The following is a 22,500-nucleotide window of genomic DNA, read 5'->3' as shown; positions in this document are numbered from 1 at the left end:
CTTTACTTCAGGAAGCATGCAGCTCTGAAGGTCTAATCGCTGTTTTAAGTTATCCAGAGCTGTATGAATGTACAAATCTTGAATATAACAATAGCATTAAATATTACAATTGTAACAACACAGACAGCAACACTTATGCACAATCGATACCCAGCTGATTCAGTCGTTTCATAAGAGGACCGCGCTTCTTCTCTTCTTTTTTCCTTGTCAACATAAAGGCAGTGAGATGCGCCTTGTTTTCGGCTTATAAAGCATGTATGCACATTAATGCAATAGCATATTTAAACAACAAAACTAGTTACAAAACAGCTGTTTACAAAAAGTCTACATATGCGCGCGTTGTTGTTGTTGTCTTTTCATCACGCAGCACGCGCACTTGAACCGCGAGGGAGAGAGAGGAAACCATCAGGACTTATTCTTTAAAATAATGATTTCTATTAAAATGTAAAAGGTTTTGTTATTATAATAATAACAGCGGGGCATTGAATAAATGCATATTTTCCGTGGAGCGAGCAATTTGAGGAAGTCTGCGATTTTAATTTGACGGAAAAAACATGATTGGAAAAAAACAGTCTATGCCGGTTGTTAAAAAGAATCAGTCAGTATTTTCGTTTTGTAATATAAATTAATTATTTAAATGAAAATAATTTAGGGCAGTCCTATTTATTTTATTCATTTTATTTAGATTATTCTGCTCTTCTGTGCTAAACACTGCAGGTGCGTGAAGATGCTCTGTTGTTCTGTTCTGTTATTAATATGCTAGCATTTAAAAATAAATCAGTAGCCTATTTTAAAATGCAAAATTTAATGTGTCAGACACAAAATAGACACGTCAATTTGTTCAATATAAAATTAATAGTAATCTGACCAGTTAACCGTTATTATAATAACCGATTAATGAGCGGCGGTTGTCTGTTAGAAAAATTAACCGAAATGAGCATCCCTAGTAGCCATTTAATTTACTTTTTCTATGTAAGAGAACTTGATTGAAAAATTATTTTTAACATGCATGAACCATCTACACAATAGATATGTGTAGATATGTGTAGACATGTATGTATATATGTATGTATGCATATATATATTTATATTTATATATATATATATATATATATATATATATATATATATATATATATATATATATATATATATACATATATATATATATATATATATACACATGTATGTATGTATGTATGCATATATATATATATATATACATACATATATACATATATATATACATATATATATATATATATATATATATATATATATATATATATATATATACATACATACATACATGTATGTATGTATGCATATATATATATACATACATATATACATATATATATATATATATATATACATATATATATATATATATATATATATATATATATATATATATTAGGGCTATAACGATACACCAAACCCACGATTCGGTTCGTATCATGATTTTTTTGTTTTTTTTTTTTGTGTGGGGTGGGAAAAAAAGATTTTTAAAACTATTTTTTATTAAATAACATTTAAAAAATCTTTATAAACTAAACATAAAAGAACAATATTAACTATGCAAATTATTAACAATATAAATAGCCATATATAAAATAAATAAATAGCCAAAGCTATATCACTTCTGTTTTCTTTGTAACAAAATACTGTTAAAACCAAACAGAACTAAACTTCATTGTGTAGATGGTTCAAGCATGTTGAAAAATTCTTTTTCAATCAAGTTCTCTTACATAGAAAAAGTAAATTAAATAGCTACTAGGGATTGCTCATTTCGTTAATTTTGCTAACCGACAAACGCTGCTCATTAATCGGTTATTACCGGTTAACTGGTCAGATTACTATTAATTTTATATTAAACAAATTGACGTGTCTATTTTGTGTCTGACACATTAAATATTGCATTTTAAAATACTGATTTATTTTTATATGTTAGCATATTAATAGCGGAAGAGAGCATCTTCATGGACCTGCAGTGTTTAGCACAGAAGAGCAGAGTAATCTAAATGAAATAATTAAAATAAATAGGACTGCCCTAAATTATTTTCACTTAAATAATTAATTTATATTACAAAACGAAAATATTGACTGATTCTTTTTAATAACTGGCTGAAGGCAGGATAGCGGAGAAGGTAATAAAGTTCTCCAAAAAACAACAATCTTAAGTTAAATCGTTCCTGCAAACATACCCAATTGGTTCCGAGAGACACACAAAAATAACAAAGGCAGTGGGAGTGTTCATTGCTAAAGATATGCAGCTGTTTTCGGCGATCTGAGATGTTGGCTTTTGTCATCTCCTGAAAGCACTCGATCCATGTTACAAACTACTGTCTCGCACTTTTTTCAGCACAGAGATAATTGCCAACCTCTATGAAAAGACACGCAACAATATTGTGCAAGAATTGGCTAAAGGACAGAGCCTTGCTCTGACCACTCATGGTTGCCCGTGAGGTCCAACCATCTGTTACCTCACTGTAACTGTTCACTACATGTCGGATTGGGAAATGACAAGCGCTGTACTCCAAATCCGTCCCCTGTATGAAAGTCATACAATCGCTCATTTGGCGGAAGAGTTGACACAGCAGTACATACGTGGAAGTTGAGTAGGCCAAAGATGCACTGTAAATGATTTCTGTTGTTTTCACAGTATTATACTGCATTTCTCAACAGTTTTTTACTGTATAAGCTGTGCACAGTGTGTTACTGTATCTATTGTTGTTTTCACAGTATAAGAATGTATTTTCAACTTTTCTATACTGTGAACATGGTTAACAGTATGTTACTGTAGATTTTACAATGCATTTTGGGGAAAAATCAGTTACTGTGCATCTAAATACAGTACTGCAAATGACCAAGAACAACTCCACACACACTATATATTATGATTATTATGTTTACTTATTTTTAGACAAATTATTTTGTGAAGTAAATAACCTAACCAGTTTCTTCAGACTGTTCAGTGCATTAAACTGTCCCCTGGTTTTCCATTTTTGGGTGCACTGCACCTTTATTTTATAAGGTAACATGGAAATATTAAATAATATTTAATAAACATAACTTTGTGCCAAACCAAAACGTAAATTGGAACAAAAATAATTGATTCATGTAACCAAGGGCTGTTAAACACAAAATGATTTCAAAGTCAGCTTAAATGTCAGAGTGACCAACCTGCTTTAGACGGATTCAAAAATATTGGGCACCCATATGGGCCACCGTAGAGGTCACAAATCTCCGCATTTTCAAAACAACATTTTAAAATACGCACTATCTTAATAAATTAACCACAGACTTGAGTTTAAAACAACTACATTCTCGCATGAAAAACGGTTAAAACTTTATTTCATAACACATTTATTATCTAGTCATCGAAGACAGGGGCATGTCTCAATAATGTCTAGGCCGATTAAAGCATGAGGTTTGCCGGATACATGAGTAATGGAGCGCCGTCAACCCCTGGAGGTCAGAATCTCCCCTATCGGCAAAGCACACTTAAAATTAGTCATGATATCTAAAAACAAACCACAGATTTGAGTTTGGAAGAACTACATTCTCGCATGAAAACCCGTTAAAACTTCATTTCGTGACATATTAAAGGCAATATTTATGATATGATCTGGCTTTTCTCATCCGTCATTATATTTGCTTGTTGGTGTGAAATGAACTCTGGGAGAAAAAAATATTAATTCTCAAAACACTTTAAGCGAACCTTATTCTCATTGTTAAAGTCAGATACATGTAATATTTTCGCTGGTAAAGTGAAAAAAACCCCAACAATATTACTATTTTATCAATATCACGTTTGCACTGGTTCGGTTCAGCACTCAAACGACATCGAATCGGATTGAACCGTTTGCTCGGGAATTATTTTATCACACGTGTTCACAAGCACATTGAGCAATATGTGTATAAATGTGTGTGGCCGAGCAGTATAACGAAAATGTGTATAAATGTGTGTGGCCGAGCAGTATAACGAAATAGTAATAATTTATTGTTGTGTCTTAGAATAATATACAAAAAGGAATCGGTTTTAGGCGGATTCGACTCTTTACTGTTCTAGGAGCCGATTCATAGAACCGAGCCGACTCGATTCGACCTTTACCAGGCAAGCAACGGCTCTTCTAATTTGAAATCCACCTGTCGCCTTTTCTTCCAGTGAATTCATCCTCGGTAAGTGTTTAAAAGTCAAATTCTGTTCGTTAAAGGATTGTTTTGTGTATATTTCCGTGTAGTGTGTGTGTGTAATTTAAAATAATTAACCAAGTTACTTCAGTTGTAGGTACTTATGTCACGTTATTCGACGCCAGACCGTGTTTGTAGTGTTTGCGAGGTATTAGATAACGTACAGTGAGTTTATCTTAAGTGAGTTTTTGACCATAGTAATGTTACCTGAAAAAAAACTTAACTTTTACTTGGGGTTAACTGCATTAATGTTTAATTAATTCTGTATTTCAGCACAACACTGAGATGAAGGCAATGTCACCATGAAAAGTTAAACGTTTAACGTTAAGGTAGGCTCTGGTCTTCACATGGTCATTATGACTAAGTTATCATTGTGGTTAAATTTGTTAACTGTAAGTTAACTTAGTTATTCAAACTAAACTCACAATGAAACAAGTCTAAACTGTTTTATTAAATTAAGCTGATAATAAAATTGAGTTGATGTCTTTTAAGCTAACGTTAATATTAACATAATTCATATTAATTGTCTATTTCGTACTGGTTAATAAGCTTATTGTATAACGTTAGTGTGTCATTAATTGTACATTTTCTTTATGGTGTTCAGGGTGTAGGGAATGATTTGTATACAAATTTATTTGAACCCCATACAGATTGGTATGGTTGTACCATAGATTTAGATTATTTAATGTTAAGTCTTATTTTACTCTTATCATATTTATCTTTTTTGCAGCTACAACAATTGATGTTGAAAAACTGATGCTACCAATCTCTCCTCACTTGATTATTCAAGGTAATGTTGATGTCTTCCTCATTTAGATTAGATTTTGAAATGTCAAGTTGTTCACAGATTTGTTGTGAGGAGTTTCATGTACAACCTCTTTTTCTTCCTCCAGTAGCGACGCAGTGGCACAGTAGGTAGTGCTGTCGCCTCATAGCAAGAAGGTTGCTGGTTCGAGCCTCGGCTGGGTCAGTTGGCTGAATACAATGGCATATTGATTCTGCTTGCTCACAGGAGGTACTTGATTTAGTTTTCCTCAAGCGATACATCAGTTTTTATGAGTAATGCGTGACACTTGAATTGAAGGGACAGTTCACCCAAAAATGAAAATAATGGTTTCAAAATAGTTAAAAATAGATTTTTTTTTGTTCCATTGAACACAAACTCATATATTTTTTTAAAGAAATTTGGTTCAAATATGGAAGTCAATAGTTACTGGTTTCTAACATTCTTCAAATTATCTGCTTTAGTGTTCAACAGAAATTCAAACTGGTTTAAAACACATGGAGTAATGGTGGCAGAAAAGTAAACTATCCTTTTAAATATTTTATTCTGAGACTTATTTATATGTGTCTTGTCTTTTGCCATATTGTCTTTTTAGCTCAGATTGTGATGAACCTGGAATGCGACACCAGTTACTCTTAAGTCAAGAACCAAATAAAGCACAGATGTGGAGGGATCTACAACTAAACTAACTGGAGGAAAGGAACCTTTAGGTAAAACACCTGCTTTATTTAGATCTGAAGTATTTTATTTGGCATAGAGTATTATTATTTTTATTCCTATTCTAATTTCATGTTATGTATATACTGAATATAAGTCATTTAAATTTCACAAATGATTGAATATAAAATATCATCTAGATGTCTTATTTTTCATTGTCTTAAACGGGTGCTCAACCCTGTTCCTGGAGATCGACCTTTCTGCAGAGTTTAGCTCCAACCCTGATCAAACGCAACTAAACAAACTAAATAGTATTTGAAGGAGCACTTGGTAAATAAAGGCAGGTGTTCTTGATCAAGGTTGCAGGTGAGCTCTGCGGAAAGGTAGATCTCCAGGAACAGGGTTGAGCACCCCTGATCTAAATGCTCAAAAATGCTGAAATAGATTCATTAGGATCAATGCTTGAAGTAAATGTTTACTTCTCTCTGTAGCCCAAACATGCTTAGTATCTCTCACATTTTAATAAATTATTTATTTTGGTTACTTTTACATATACATATATATATATATATATATATATATATATATATATATATATATATATATATATATATATATATATAAATTATTAATTAAAATAATTTTATATATATATATATATATATATATATATATATATATATATATATATATATATATATACAATTATTAATTAAAATAATTTAAATATAATAATTTAAATTATTCTTAACGTTTTTCAGTCTATTAACCTAGCTGCTGGGAAAAAAAACATATAAAATAACAGATTTTTTTTTTTTTTTTACAGTGTGGGTGAACATACTACCTGGATGTCCAACAAAGGCTGCACAAGAGCTCATTTGATGGCACATATTCTGTCCTGTCTACATCTCTGACAACCTGGAAGTGCTTCGACATCAGTGAGTAATAAATCTTCATATTATTATGCATTCAGGATTTCTGTAAGCCTATCTTTAATTTAAGTTTGTAATCAGCAGTGACTGTTTTAAAAAATGTGGTATTTAAATTATTCTTAACGTTTTACTGATGCTGTGCACAGTAACGTCATGATGATTTAATTTGAGGAAATGTCACTGGTGAGGTGTAATATTATTTATTTGTTTCACTGACATGCCATTACTGCATATTGAAATACAGTAAAACGAATTGACTGCAAAATATTATTACAAACATTTCTAGTAGTAGACTGCTTGACTACTCTTCAGTTCTCTGCTCAACTTTAACACATTTGTTCGTGTTGCTGCGCCTTTCAGCAGATTTTAGCAAAAATGAATGCTTAGTGATTACTTTGTTTTATGCGAACCAAATGTCAGTAACTCATCATTAGCATTATTTTTTTTAGTTAGAAGTAGATTTTCACATGTTAAAAGCTTAAAAGTACTTAATTAACATTAGTCACGTTAAATTAAATTAATTTATTTTTAATATATAGCCTCTTAAGGTCAGAATTAACTGTGTTCACCCCTCTTAAATTCGTGGAAGCTCTAGGGTGGTCATGGAATCAGATATTCAAGCTATACAGAGTCAGACATTACGTTAAGATGAGACTTTACATACCTGTGTGGACACTTGACTAGTGTTGACTTGACTGATATTTTCCCCATGACTGTTAGTGTAATTGTAAATAGACAACAATCTGTATTTTGCCAACAAAAACGACAAAAAACTGTGTTTTATTTATATAAAACAGCAGTGCGGTGTTTGGTTTCTGAATGAATGAAATAATTTAAGGCATGATTAGTTTTTACTCCAGTGATTGATTTTGCTTGTCATTTTTGTAGGATCATCAGAAGTGCTCCTGCCCTTTTTCACTGTCCCTTTTCTACAACATCATTTGGCCTTCATCATTTCGTGTCTTGTAGCAGTATTTTCACCTGTTTTTAAAATTGTAATACTTTTTGATACATTAATTGTTGACTGGTTTTAATGATCAATTGTTCATTAGTGTTCTGTTGCTTTGTTATATTGAATAATTGCTACTGTTTCAGTAGGGTTTACACAATAAACTTTTATTGTGAAGTTAAAGTTTCAGTTTCTTTATTTTTCTTGCATTTCTTGAACAGTTAAAATAACATTTGTGCAATTTTTGAACATTTTTTTGCTCATTATAAAGTAGCACTATTAAATACAATAAAATAACATTTAATAACTGTAAAATACTTTACAGTAATAATGAAAGTAACGTTAAAATACCGTAGTTCTGCATGGTAAACATGTACAGTAAAATACTGTTTTCAGTTTTGCAGTATGTGTATCACTACTGTAATTGGTGTTACAGTAAAAAAAAGAAAACAGTAAAATGATGTATTACATTTTACAGTAAATGTAATACTAAAGTAATTAGTATTACAGTAATGTTACTGTTTTATGAAATACAGCAGCTACTGGATAATTGTTGCCAGTAACTTACTGTTAATTTAACAGGAAATCGTTTACAGTGTGGTACTCCCGTTAACCACTGATAACGCTCCGAATATTGTGAATGCAGTCCATGAAGCTGACGGGCTGGAGCCACAGATACTGTAAGTTGTTTTGCGCATGTTGTAAACCTAGCAGCTAAGAGAGTAGTATAATTCACCACAGTGTCCCGCCTCCTGGGGAAGGTTATAAAAATAGTGATTTTTTTCACAAAAGCACCAAAGCCCACCATGTTTTGACTGTGAAGCAGGAGATGTTACACTTGCCCAGACACAAGTTAATTCATAATGTCACAACTCGGTGGAATACAGTACATTACATGCTAAAAAGATACACAGAACAGCAGCCCGCCATCTATTCTGCCTTACTGGACAAAGATCTGAAGCTGTCTGTCAAGAACATTACCATGTTGAATGACAGTGAACAAAAACTGGCAGAAGAACTGATTAAGGTCCTCACACCACTGAAAACAGTGACAACTCTCATGAGCAGTAAAACAACCCCCACTATATCAATGATCCTTCCTCTGAAAGAGATGATTCTCAAATCCATGTCACCAGGAGACCAGGACAGTGCAACAATCAAAGAAGCAAAAGCAGCCATTACAAATGACCTGGCAAAGAGGTGCACTGACCCTAATCGTCATGATTACCTCCAAATGGCTACAGCCCTTGACCCCAGGTTTAAATCCCTGCCTTACCTTCATGAAGATTCTTGTGATAAGATCTACAGGAATACCATCCGTGCAATTCCGCAGTATGAACAGCAGGTACTATTTATTTATTTATTATTATTTTTTATAATGTGTGACTTTGATCGTTTTATCTATTTAGATATTTGTTATATTATTTGTGTCCTTTTCACTGATCAAAATAATTTTACATTTGTCATAAGTACGGTTCTGAGATGTGTGTGCTTATATGTGTAATAATTATACTAAAGGATCATTCTCTTTGTTGCTAAGGGTCTAGTGCAGAATCCTGTGCCCTCCACAGAGGAAGACAATCCATCTTCTCCTCCTCCCAAGAAGAAAACAGCAATGTCAGAGGTATTTGGGGAGCTTTTCAAAACTGAGGAACAGCAGGCTAAGCCCTTTCCTCAGATCATTGAGGAGAAGGTCACCACATAAAAGTTGGCAGACAGTATTCATGTGGATGCTAATCCATTTATGTGGTGGAAAATAAATGAATGCAAGTTCCCCCATGTAGCAAAACCTGCACAACAACACCTCTGTGTCCCAGGAACTTCTGTTGCGAGCGAGATAATTTTCTCCACTGCTGTGGACATTGTAAGTGCAAAACGCCTTGCTGCAGAAAATGTTGACAGGCTTATCTTTTTACAGAAGAACCTCAAATCAAAGGAATAGATAGCTGACCTAAGTGAAATTGCACTTTACATTCTGAATGAAGGATACTGTACTGGACTACTGTTAAGTTTAATTAAGATGTTATGTTTACTGAATAGTACAAATATGTTTATTTAAAATTTACAGTTTATGTTTATTAACTTCATATGTACGTTTATTTTCAAAATGTAGGAATTTATGTGTTCCCAAGTTTGTACATGGGTTACCAGCAGCTGTGAAATTTCAGTGTTATTTTTTTCTTTTTTTTATACAATAACACTATAACTAATGTACTTTTCTTGGCTATTAAGTGAAATAAAGGAGTATTGCAATAAATCCTTTTTTTTTTCTTAACCTCTTACTGTTCCTATTGCCCAAACATAGAAAAAACAAAACAAAAAAACACTTATTGGTCAAGCCATCTGAACTGAACAGAACCGAAAACAGTGTTAAAACACCGAGGCATGTAATGAACCGTGGGCTAACTGTATTGTTGCATCCCTATATATATATATATATATATATATATATATATATATATATATATATATATATATATATATATATATATGTTTTTTTTTTTTTTTAAAGTCACAAAAGTACACCCCTCCCATTTCTGCAAATATTTTTTTAAAATCTTTTCATAGGACAACACTGCAGAAATGACTCTGACACAAGGACTAGTAGTCAGTGTAAAGTGTGTATAGCAGTGTAAATGTATTGTCCTCTAAAAATAACTACAAATACAGCCGATAATAGCTGAACCCAGAGGTGGGACCAAGTCATTGTTTGGCAAGTCACAAGTAAGTCTCAATTCATTGCCCTCAAGTCCCGAGTCAAGTCCTGAGTCAAGACAGGCAAGTCCCGAGTCAAGTCCCGAGTCAAAGGCAACAAGTCTCAAGTCAAGTCCAAAGTCCTGCAGTTTGATTTTCGAGTCTTTTCGAGTCTTTTTAACAGAAAAATAAAATATATACAGATTAGGTATGGTTGTAAGATCTGTATTAATTAAACAAACCTTTTTTATGAAAGAACATTGCTCAGATATATAAAAATACAAATGCAATTTTCTGAAAAAGTACTGAACAGTGCTGCATCTCGTCTCCACAGCATAATGCACAAGAACGAGTTCCACCAAAAAAAGACTCCATTTTGCCTCACATCACACAGAAATTGCAGGTCTACTGCTGTCTAATTCATTAAGTTTAGTTGTGCTATGTTATGTCTTCGGTGATCAACTTGTGATTAACCAAAATTACATAACCTCAATGTGGTAGCAGTAGACCAACTCCTGTATATGCTGCAAAGTTAAATTGAGTGAAATTGGAATTTTGTCAATTGAATCTCGTGTGTGCTAAAGAGATGGAGTTGCAAATCCGTCTAGCAGCAATGTAAAATGGTAGCACATATTGTTAATGAAGTAGGCTACTTCATACAAACAATAACGTTGTTTTCTTCACATAACGTTGAAGAGCTTTGCTCTCTACCTTGTGTGATGCTCGTGCACGGATTTCCTCTGTTTGTGGACAAAACTGCTTGCGACTTCTCAAATATACGCTGCTCACGCGCAATTTTTCTCTCGCTCTCAAATATGCACTGCTCACACACAAATTTTCTTGAGCGCTCTCAGAGATTATAAGCAGACTCACAATTTGTGTCGTGTTCCCTCTTCCTTTCATGCTTTTTGATATGATTCATATTGCTGCACTGTTTAATAACAATACCCAAAATACTAAAATAGACTTACATATTAAATGTTTAATCTAATAAACCATAACATTTTTGGTTGTTTTATATGATGAGATATTTTCAGTTTCAAACACTTAAAGACAGAGAATAGACCAGTGGTGCCCCCCTGAAAATTTGCTTAGGGGTGGCCAGAAGAGGCCAGCTACGTCAGTGGCACCAATCAATCCACAATAATTTAGTGGCTGCTATTTATTTATTGAAATATTGCATTGTATTGCATTTATGTAAGTAGATTTAAATAAATAATGTCAACAGCAAAATCATATCGGGGTGGCTAGAGTGTACACAGGGGAAACACCCCTTGTAAAGGGGTTTACACCACTATAAGGCACCCCTGGAATAGATGTTGGATGTAAAGAATACATTTTATTTTAAAAGCATTTAAACAAAAACTAATGCAAGCTGAAATGTAACTGTGATAAAATAAGGAAACACTTGATAAGGTATTATAGCCTACTGTATTATTCACTCTTCAAATAAATCTCACTATCAATCTCATTTTATCATGGCAGCCAAAATAAAGTAAACTAGTGTCTGCTGGCTTCCACTTTGTTGATGAGATTGTGGAGGACATTTTCCATGTCATCCTCTTCATTTTGAGGAAAGCTGTTCCACAGGGCCCCTGAACACATATATTGGCATGTACTGTGTTTTGAACAGTAGCCTACTACAGTAAAGAACTTCAATTGATCAGTTGAGGTAATACTATAGTTGCTATGGTAACACAAGTGTAATATAAACAAATTACCCAGTGCTGTATTATTTTACAATATAGGGTATTTTATACTACAAATCACTACACTTTACTGTAGTAAAACTACACTTTGTATTTTATCTGTTCACTATTGTTAATACTACTATAATAAGTATAATACAAGTATACAACAAGTATAATACTCAAAAACACTAGAATTTATTAAAGAATTTACCTTAACCTTTTAGTTTTTTGTGTATTCTAAATAAATAGTAAAGCAAGAAAGAAACCATATCAACATTCTTGGAATAACCCTTCGCTAAGCCTCGCCCTCCTTAGTTACTGTTGCTACGCCTGTCAAGCTTTCATGCCTGGCACATCTATTACAGTGTGTATGCGCTGGTGTCAGACATTTCCAAGGATTTAATTAGTCATTTTTGACAAACAGGTGAGATATCTGAGAAAGCCAGACAAAAGAGGACTGCAGTATACATTACAGGGGTATATTCACAACATAATAGCAACTGATTAGAGAATATTTTATTAAAATTGAAGCAAGGTTAGCCTAGCAACCTAATACGCTGAACATTCAACAGCATAGTTCATGCACAGCAGGAGAGGTGAAATTATAAAATAATCTAATAACCTAAGAAACTGATAGATTTGTGCCGAACATTAGCATCATTGACCCATAACAGTGTACAGTACCTATTACTGTTAGCATGTTTGTGTGCTCTTTATCCAGTTTTTATTCAAATTTGCAGTTAAGTGGAAGAAAAAAAATTGAAATGCAAATCAAAGTATAAATAACAGAAGTGAACAAATAGATATTTCCTACCAGCAAATATTAGTGTATGTATTTATATGCGTTACAATGGCGAGGGTTTAAACTAAGCAGTGCTCATAATATCGAGTGGAAAAAAAGAAAAAGACCGCTGGTAAACATAACCTCTTTTTTTTTGCTTTTTTTTATAACACAGTTTAGATCTGTTTACAAGAGAAGTGTGAGTTATTGCCACCTATCACTGAATGTGAATATCGAAAACAAAAATCAACTTAGCTGTTAACTCCTTTACCGCCCCTCACACAGCTTGATCCACGCTGGCATTTCTCCTCTTGGGCTTTAGGTTTTGAAAAGGGAAAAATCCCACCACCCAGTCCAAACTTTTAGGATAGCGGGTGTCAGATTTGCACAATCCAATTGCGCAACGATTTGGCTTGTTTCCCTCGCTCGAAAGCTTGACAGAGCCCCTGTCCGTAGTCACGATTGGTAAGCCGCGATTGGTGGGTGGCGGTTTTTGGGCGTGGCTTAGCGAAGGGTCAGTTTAAAAGGAGGATCCCGTGAGAGCAAAAGCACTAAAGGTATGAGACGCCATCGTAAACAAAAGTCAAGCGAACGCAAAGAGACTGAATGCACGAGCGAGAGAGAAAGAGAGAGAGAGAGGTGTATGTTGTATGAGAGAGAGAGAGAGAGAGACAGTATTGGCACGCAAGTATTGGCTCGATCTCAAATTCAAATTCTCTCTGTGTTCGCTTGACTTTTGTCCACTCCGGCGCCTCATAGTAGTCACGTTGGATACTGACGAATCAAAACAATCTACCGTGCTTTGATTGGATGTCATGCCGAAAGCGCGCATGCTGTCACACACACACGCGCGCATGCTGTCACACACACACGCACACATAAACGGGGTGAGAGAGAGAGCGGTCCATGTCAACATACTTTTTTATCTTTGGGCTTTTCATGGGAAGCAGCAAGTCTTTACAAGTCAATAGGGGCAAGTCCTAGTCAAAGTCCGAGTCATTTATGTTCAAGTCCAAGTCGAGTTGCAAGTCTTTTTAAATTTTGTCAAGTCGAGTCTAAAGTCATCAAATTCATGACTCGAGTCTGACTCGAGTCCAAGTCACATGACTCAAGTCCACACCTCTGGCTGAACCCCTGGCAACAAAAGTGAGTACACCTCTAAGTGAAAATGTCAAAATTTAGCACAATTAGTCATTTTTCTTCCCGTGTCATGTAATTCATAAGTGTTACACTGTCTCGGGTATCCACAGATAGCAGGTGAGTTAAATTTGGTATACAAGCTCTTCCACTCTCAACCAGGCCACTGAAAGTTTAACATGGCACCTCATGGCAAACAACTATTAGATTCATGGTTGTGGTCCTAGAAGGAAGCCTCTTCTAAAGGCGATGCAAGAAAGCTCGCAAACAATTTGCGGCAGACATGCAAGCTAAGGACCAGGATTACTGGAACCATGTCCTATGGTCTAAGACCAAAATAAACCCATTTGGTTTAAAATGGTGTCAAGTGTGTGTGGCGGCAACCAGGTGAGGAGTACAAAGTCTTGCCTACCATTAAACATGACTTGCTTATGTTGAACTTGCTTATAGCACTTATTCATTGTTGCTCTTGGTTGTGTAAATTGCTTCCTTGTCCTCATTTGTAAGTCGCTTTGGATAAAAGCGTCTGCTAAATGACTAAATGTAAATGTAAATGTAATGATGGTGGGAGTGTCATATTCTGGGGCTGCATGAGTGCTGCTGGCATTGGGGAGCTACATTTCATTGAGGAAAACATGAATTCTAACATGTACTGTGACATAATGAAGCAGTTCCCTCAGGAAACTGGACTGCAGAGTAGTGTTCCAGCATAATAATAACCCCAAACATTTATTCAGGATGACCAATGGCTTGCTAAAGAGGCTGAGGGTAAATATGATGGACTGGCCAAGCATGTCTCCAGACATAAACCCCATAGAACACCTCTGGGGCATCCTGAAAAGGAAGGTGGAGGAGCACAAGGTCTCAAATGTCCACCAACTCCATGATGTTGTGATGGAGGAGTGGAAGAGAATTTCAGTGGCAACCGGTGAAGCTCTGGTCAACTCCATGCCCAAAAGAGCTAAAACCATGCTGGAAAATGATGGTAGGCACAAAAAATATTGACATTTTACATTTTCACTTTTCACTATTATTGGCTGTATTTGTAGTTATTTTGAGAGGACAATAAATTTACACTGCTATACACGCTTTACACTGACTACTAGTCATTGTATCAAAGAGTCATTTCTGCAGTGTTGTCCTATGAAAATATAAAAATAAATATTTGCAGAAATGGGAGGGGTGTACTCACTTTTGTGACATACTATATATATATATAGAGAGAGAGAGAGAGCATGATTCCTAAAAGTTTCCAGTGACAGATGAGTATCGCATTTATCTCATGGGCCAGCCTGAACACCTGCCGGTGATCTACACACACCTGCAGCTTCTCTACGATGGATGTCCATCGTTCTCCAGCTTCCGGCACCTAGACTGCAGAAGTTTGACCAGAGGGGAAATGGTCATGCCCATTGAAGCCTGGTTTCTCTCAAAGTTTTTTCTTTTACTTTCATCAGTTGGTGAAGTTTGTTCCCTGGCGCTAAGGCCACTGGCTTGCTTGGTTTGGGACTTAGATTTGGATTTGCTCTTCATTGTTTAAACTTTAAGCAGTGAAAATTAATCCACACTGAACAAAACTAAACTGAACTTTAACTCTGAAAACTGAACTGACATAGTTAATTTATTAGATCTTCTATGTGAAACGGCTTAGACACAATTTACATTGTAAAAGCACTTCAGAAATAAAAATGATTTCAAAATAAAGATGAATTAAAGAAACCCTTTACCCAAGGCCCCCCTCCTGGTTTATCCCAATCCAGAGCTACCTTCTATGGTAGAGGTGGATGCATCCATTACTAGAGTTAGGCCCATCCTTTCCCATGGGCAGGGGGTAACACCAAGATTTCATCCATGTGCCTTAGGTTTAGCCCGGCAAAAGCGACCTATGATGTGCAAGCTTCTGGCCATCAAGCTAGCCCTCAAGGAATGGAGGCACTGGTTAGATGGATCTAAACACCCTTTCACTTCAAACTTGCTGCATCTACAAGTGGCCTGCCATCTCCATCCTTGGCAAGCCAGATGGGCTTTATTTATCCACACACTTTAACTTTTCCATGACATATCTTCTAGGTCAAAGGTGTGAGAGGCTAAATTATCATATGCATTTGTTTATATGACAAAACATGTCTTTTTGACTCGAGAAGGTCCATACTGACTCCAAAGGCAGATACTGATAAGATCAGGGCCTGGTATGTGGACTTTGGGGGTTTTACGATTAGGTCACATATTGCTTGTTCAGTTTTAATATCTTAGCATTTGGGCTTTAGTCTCATGGTCAAGAAAGATACAAAATAGGTGGTAAAACGCTGCTCTCCCTCTTTTTCTCCTCTAACTTCTGGGCCTGCGCTCTTTGTCTCTCTCTCCCTCCCCCTGTGTCTCTTCTTCTACCTCTGGTAACTTTAATTTTACATTTAAGCTGGGTACAATTTATATCATGTTTTATCATTTCATATTTTATTATTTGATACAGCTATTTTGTAATTAATTCAATTGTAACCATAGAGAAATATTGTCATTACATCATCTCATTTTCAAGTATTTGTGAATTGCTTTTGATTTAACATCAACATTTAATTGTTCCATATTGCAATACAATACAATCACAAAATATCAACTCTCCCACATTTATAGCTATTATTACTGCCCTTATTTCCGTTTTTGGTATGAGATTGCAAAAGAATGGTTTGAATAGAAATGTACAGTTTTTTACCATCATGCTGATAACATTTTAGTTAAAAAAGTACTACAGTTCAAACGGCTGTGGTTAAAACCCATTCCTGCAAAGAAAAACAAAGTCAGATGCTCTCCAACTCTCCAAAGAATGCTAAGCTGATCCTTCCATCCCAACTAATTTTCAGCCCCATTGAATGGGAGACTCCTCTAGCCTCTTTCGAGGAACCCTAAGTCAACCTGGCTGTCCTACAGGTCTACAATTTGTTTCCCCAAACGAATGCACCCCACATATTCACTCCTCAGCCGGGCACTGGTCACCCAGGCCAACAAGACCTTCTCATTGCTATAAGAGGGGGTCACATCTGGGAGTATACTTCACAGAGGTGTGGACTCGAGTCATGTGACTTGGACTCGATTCAGACTCGAGTCATGAATTTGATGACTTCAGACTCGACTTGACAAAATATGAAAAGACTTGCAACTCGACTTGGACTTGAACATAAATGACTCGGACTTTCACTTGGACTTGCGCCTATTGACTTGTAAAGACTTGCTACTTTCTATAAAAAGCCCAAAGATAAAAAGTATGTTGAGATAGAACGCCCTATCTCTGCGTGTGTGTGCGTGTGTGACAGAGAGCATGCACACATACTTTCGACCACTAGCGCTTTGTGGCGCACTTCCGTGTTTTTGCACCAGCGGGAAATTTGAAGATGCCATTTTCATTCTGACTCGGAGAGTGAAATAAACACATCCGCGATCTGCTCCTTTTGTTTTATTCAGCGGATTTACAACATCTGTCAAAGGTAAGAGACTTTACTACTCGCAATGTGTTACTGTTGTGCAAAAGCATTGTTTTACTGTTGTGCATAAGTCAATGAACTTCAGTTTTTTTTAAACCAAATTTACCCTCTCCTGATTTATTTCATATAATTATGAATGAACATGGCTGTAATTTATGTTTTTGGTCGTTTGTGTCAATGCGCATATTATGTTTTATCTTTGTGTTTTGCCCATCCTCTGACAGTATTTTCTAACTATTTAATTAGTAGTAACATTAATTACATGCCATAATAACTAGATATATAATCTATTTTTAAAGCTCTTAAAACTGTGAAAAAAAATGTTTTTTGTTATTTTCTGGTGACATTTTGCAATAAGGTTTCTTTAGTTAATCTATGTACTAACATGAACTAATAATGAACTATACTTCTAAACCTTTATTAATTATAGTTTAACATTTACTATTGCATTATTACAATTTAAAGTTATGCTTGTTAACATTAATGTTAATGCACTGTGAGTTAACAAGAATTAACCAATATTTTATTTTCATTAATTAAAGCATAAAATAATGAATACTGTAATGAACTGCACTGCATTGTTTGTTCACATTAGTACATACATAAACTAAATTAATTAATACAACCTTATTGTAAAGTGTTACATTTTTCATATTTTGGATTAATACTATTAATTTTATTTAGTATTTAAAACCCTAAAGGTATTTTCATTATTGTTGATGTTATGCCTCTTAGCAATATTTTAGTCCTCTATATGGTTTTTAATAAAAAAAATTTTATTGCGAGATTGTAATGTAATGCATCTATATTATATTGTTGAATTTCTGTTTGTTTGTTTTTCTGTATTTCCCCCTCTATATTTAAGGCTTATCTACTATTTTTAAAGTACTTAAAACCAACCATCTAATAAAAAATACAATTAACAATCACATTTTGTTTCATGAGTGTCTTTGTTCCTGTTTTGTAGGACTCTTATTTTAACAGATTTCATTTGGAAACACTTGACTGATCATTCAATTAAAGTTTTACCTTTATTATTCCATCACTCAATCAGATCATTTAATTGTGAGTTGAATTACTCCATTTGTAATTGTTTTTAAGTAAACTAAAAACGAAGACTTGTTTTATTCAGTTTGTTGAATGTGAACTTCTCTACTTAACATATTAAAAGATATTTAAACCACTATGAATGTATTTAAACTAATATTTAAATTTATATAACTGTTTCACTGTGGGTATTTCTATTTTAATTTATTTAGCACATTTATTGGCCATTCAAACATGAAAACAAGTTTTAGATACTTCGTGGCTCTAATAAATGGTTAAACATAACAATATCCCTGCAGAAAAATCCAGCTTAAACCAGCCTAGGCTGGTAAGCTGGTTTTAGCTGGTCGACCAGGCTGGTTTTAGAGGGGTTTTGGTCATTTCCAGGCTGGTTTCCAGCAAACTGACCAGCAAAATCCAGCTAAAACCAGCTTACCAGCCTGGTTTAAGCTGGACATAGCTGGTTTTAGCTGGTCATCTCCCAGCCTGACCAGCTTAGACCAGGCTGGAAATGGCTGGAAACCAGCCTGGAAATGGCCAAAACCCCTCTAAAACCAGCCAACCAGCCTAGGCTGGTTTAAGCTGTTTTTTCAGTAGGGATTTTTGACAAAATGGTCTAAAATGATAGTTTACAAGTGCCTAAGTGGGATTCGAACCCCGTTCTTTATGAAAAGACAGAAAAATCTGATTGGCTCTGACATTACTTTCACTAGTGGGCAGGTACTTCAATCTGATTGGCTGGTCTCTCGTGCGTGTATTCAGTCTCTCTGCGTTTGCTTGAGTTTTGTCCACACTGGCACTTCATACCTTTCCTGCTTTTGCTCTCCTGAGATCCTCCTGATAAATTGATTATTCCAGAATGTTGATATGGTTTATATATTGCTACACTATTTAGTATAATACACGAAAAACTATGAGGTTAAGGTAAATTCTATAATAAATACTAGTGTTTTTGAGAGTTAGGTATACTGCCTATGTTTAAGCCTAGTATTATTTACAAGTTGTTAATGAATGCTTCAGCATAATGTAGTATTAAGAATAGTGAACTGATTAAATGAAATACAGAGTGTAGTTTTACTACAGTAAAGTGTGGTGAATTGTAGTATAATATACCCAATACTGTAAAAAAAAAAAACTACAGCACTGGGTCATTTGTTTATATTACACTTGTGTTACCATAGCAACTATAATATTACCCCAACAGATTAATTAAAGTACTTTACTATAGTACTGTACAAAACCCTGTCCATGCCAATAGATGTGTTCAGGGGCCCTGTGGAACAGCTTTTCCTCAAAATGAAGAGGATGACATGGAAAATGTCCTTCACAATCTCATCAATAATGTGGAAGACAGCAGAGACTAGTTCACTTTATTTTAGTTGCCATGATAAAATGGGATTGATAGTGAGATTTATTTAAAGAGTGAATAGTACAGTAGGCTATAATGCCAAATCAAGTTTTTCCTTATTTTTATCACAGTTACATTTCTGCTTGCGTTAGTTATATTTTTGTTTAAATGTTTTTATTTGATTAGTATGGTGAACCTTTTGGATGTTTAATAAATGTTTGTAAAACAAAATGCATTCTTTACATCCAACCTCTATTCTCTGTGTCTTTAAGTGTTTGAAACTGGAAATATCTCATTATAAAACATACAGCCAAAATGTTATGGTTTATTAGATAAAAAAATTAATATGTAAGTCTATTTTAGTATTTTGGTTATTGTTAATAAATAGTGCCTCAATATAAATCATATCAAAAAGCACAAAAGTAGGAAACACAAGACACAAATTCTGTATATAATCTCTTAGAGCACGCAGGAAAATGTGTACGTGAGCAGTGCATATTTGAGAGCGAGAAAATTTGCGCGTGAGCAGCGTATATTTGAGAGCTCGCAAACAGTTTTGTCCACAGAGGAAATCGGTGCACGAGCATCACACAAGGTAGAGAGCAAAGTTCTTCATTGTTATGTGAAGAAAACGTTATTGTTTGTATGAAGTAGCCTACTTCATTTAGAATATGTGCTACCGTTTTACATTGCTGCTAGACAGATTTGCATCTCAATCTCTTCAGCACACAAGAGATTCAATTGACAAAATACCAAGTTCACTCAATTTTACTTTGCAGCATACAGGAGTTGTTGGTCTACTGCTGCCTCATTGAGGTTGTTTATGTAGTTTTAGTTAATCACAAGTTGATCACTGAAGACATAACATAGCACAACTAAACTTAATGAATTAGACAGCAGTAGACCTGCAATTTCTGTGTGGTGAGGCAAAATGGACTCTTTTTTTGGTGGAACTCATTCTTGTGCAATAGGCTGTGTAGACGAGACGCAGCACTGTTTAGCACTTTTTCAGAAAATTACATTTGTATCTTTATATATCTAAGCAATGTTCTTTCATAAAAAAAGGTTTGTTTAATAAATACAGATCTTACAATCAAACATAATCTGTTTAAATTTTATTTTTCTGTTAAAAAGACTCGAAAAGACTCGAAAATCAAACTGCAGGACTTTGGACTTGACTTGAGACTTGTTGCCTTTGACTTGGGACTTGACTCGGGACTTGCCTGTCTTGACTCGGGACTTGACTCGGGACTTGAGGGCAATGAATTGAGACTTACTTGTGACTTGCCAAACAATGACTTGGTCCCACCTCTGATACTTCATAACAGATCTGCCTGTCTCTAAAGGTAACACTTGCATTCTTTTAATTGTCGGTAATATACATTTTGTAAATGGATCCCCTTTACCCAGGTTACCATCTGCTATGGTAACTGTGGAATTGATGTTTAACCATGTGTTTCATAACTATGGTCTACCAGAAGATATTGTTTCAGATGAAGTTCCTCCATTTATTTCAGTGTATGTGCAAAATTACTTGCACTAAGGCTTGCACGACTACTGGTTTCTGCCAATAATATCCAGCTGCAGGCCCGCAGAACCACACACATTTTAGACACACACAATCTAGGACACACAATCTAGGCAAACTATATATGGTTACGATGAATGTTAAAGTTATAACGTCTTTTTGGACATCGTCATCGATATATTTAATATATATGATAAATAAATATTGTACACAATAAACAATATTGTTTACTTTAATTTGCTTTTAAATATTGCGATTGAGACGGCAGAATGGGGAGCATCGTTTCCGATCGCCATTCAATATAATAGAGTGAACAGTTTTTAATCAGTCATTATAGCTGATCAGTCATTATTATCTGACAATAATATGGCAGATACTCGTTTGCTGGCCTTGCTGAATGATCTCATATGGACAGGTTTAATTTATATAATGGATTAATTTATGATGAAGGAAATAATAGCAAGTTAATATAGGCAATAGTACATTATATGTAATAAAAATCTTTTTACATGTAACAAATGTATAACACTATATTAATATTTTACTCAAGCAATTAAATAGTGTTTATTAGCTTAATTTTATAATAACCTTTTAATTAATGATTTCCCACATTTAAAACTGTAGTAATTTAATACTACTGTAATAGGAAATAAATAGGAACAAATTAACTATTAATAAAAAAATCATAAGTGTATATACACACACACACACACACACACACACACACACACACACACACACACACTGTAATGGGGAGACTGACACGGAGGGATCCATTTTGCAGTATTTATTAGACACAGTCAAACACAAACATCCAACACGCACTACAGTGCAAACACACATCAACAGTAATCAATAAAGGTCGTGGGGCTGGCGGCAGACAGACACAGAGTGATTTACCAGGCATAGATCAGTGGCAGGCGGCGTGGTTCAGAGTCCTTATGACAGGCGTGGGTCGAAGGCAGGCAACGTGGTTCAGAGACCGTGTAACAAGCAAGGGTCGTGGGCAGGCAGAAGGCAACTCAAAATCAGAAAAAGTCCGGGGTATGCACAGGAGATCAGGCAGGAAAGAACGCTCAGTAATGCTGGCCGGGGCTAAACAAAACTTCGCACTGAACAGTGGATTGAGTGTGGCTTATTAGAGATGCGCGGATGGGCTATTATTTCATCCGCAACCGCATGACAAAATTCATCATCCGTCCGCCATCCATCCGCAGTAACATTTTTGACCAATTTTTAAAACCGCACCCACCCGCCATCTGCTGGTTGGGCTCTTTAT

General features: G+C 35.0%; 2 protein-coding genes and 1 long non-coding RNA gene across 3 annotated transcripts in view; 1 reads left to right on the top strand and 2 right to left on the bottom strand.

Annotated features, from left to right (window-relative positions):
- med1 (mediator complex subunit 1) overlaps positions 1–13,095 on the bottom strand; it is a 700,564-nt gene extending 687,469 nt beyond the window's left edge. The window contains exon 1 of the mRNA XM_073918314.1: positions 10,206–13,095. The gene's annotated coding sequence lies outside the window, so the exon portion shown is untranslated. The remainder of the gene's footprint in view (positions 1–10,205) is intronic.
- The window catches only part of becn1 (beclin 1, autophagy related), a gene marked incomplete at its 5' end in the record, with an annotated part of 119,963 nt that overhangs the window by 77,696 nt on the left and 19,767 nt on the right, over positions 1–22,500 (bottom strand).
- Positions 4,119–7,699, top strand: LOC137496800 (uncharacterized). Its single transcript, XR_011017389.2, has 7 exons — positions 4,119–4,185; positions 4,471–4,526; positions 4,928–4,987; positions 5,091–5,212; positions 5,577–5,691; positions 6,465–6,576; positions 7,459–7,699. It is a non-coding gene; the product is annotated as an uncharacterized lncRNA (long non-coding RNA).

This window comes from Danio rerio, chromosome 12, assembly GCF_049306965.1.
Source record: "Danio rerio strain Tuebingen ecotype United States chromosome 12, GRCz12tu, whole genome shotgun sequence".
NCBI lineage: Eukaryota > Metazoa > Chordata > Actinopteri > Cypriniformes > Danionidae > Danio > Danio rerio.
The sequence above is the reverse complement of the archived record's forward strand: the minus strand, read 5'-3'. Positions and strand labels throughout refer to the sequence as shown.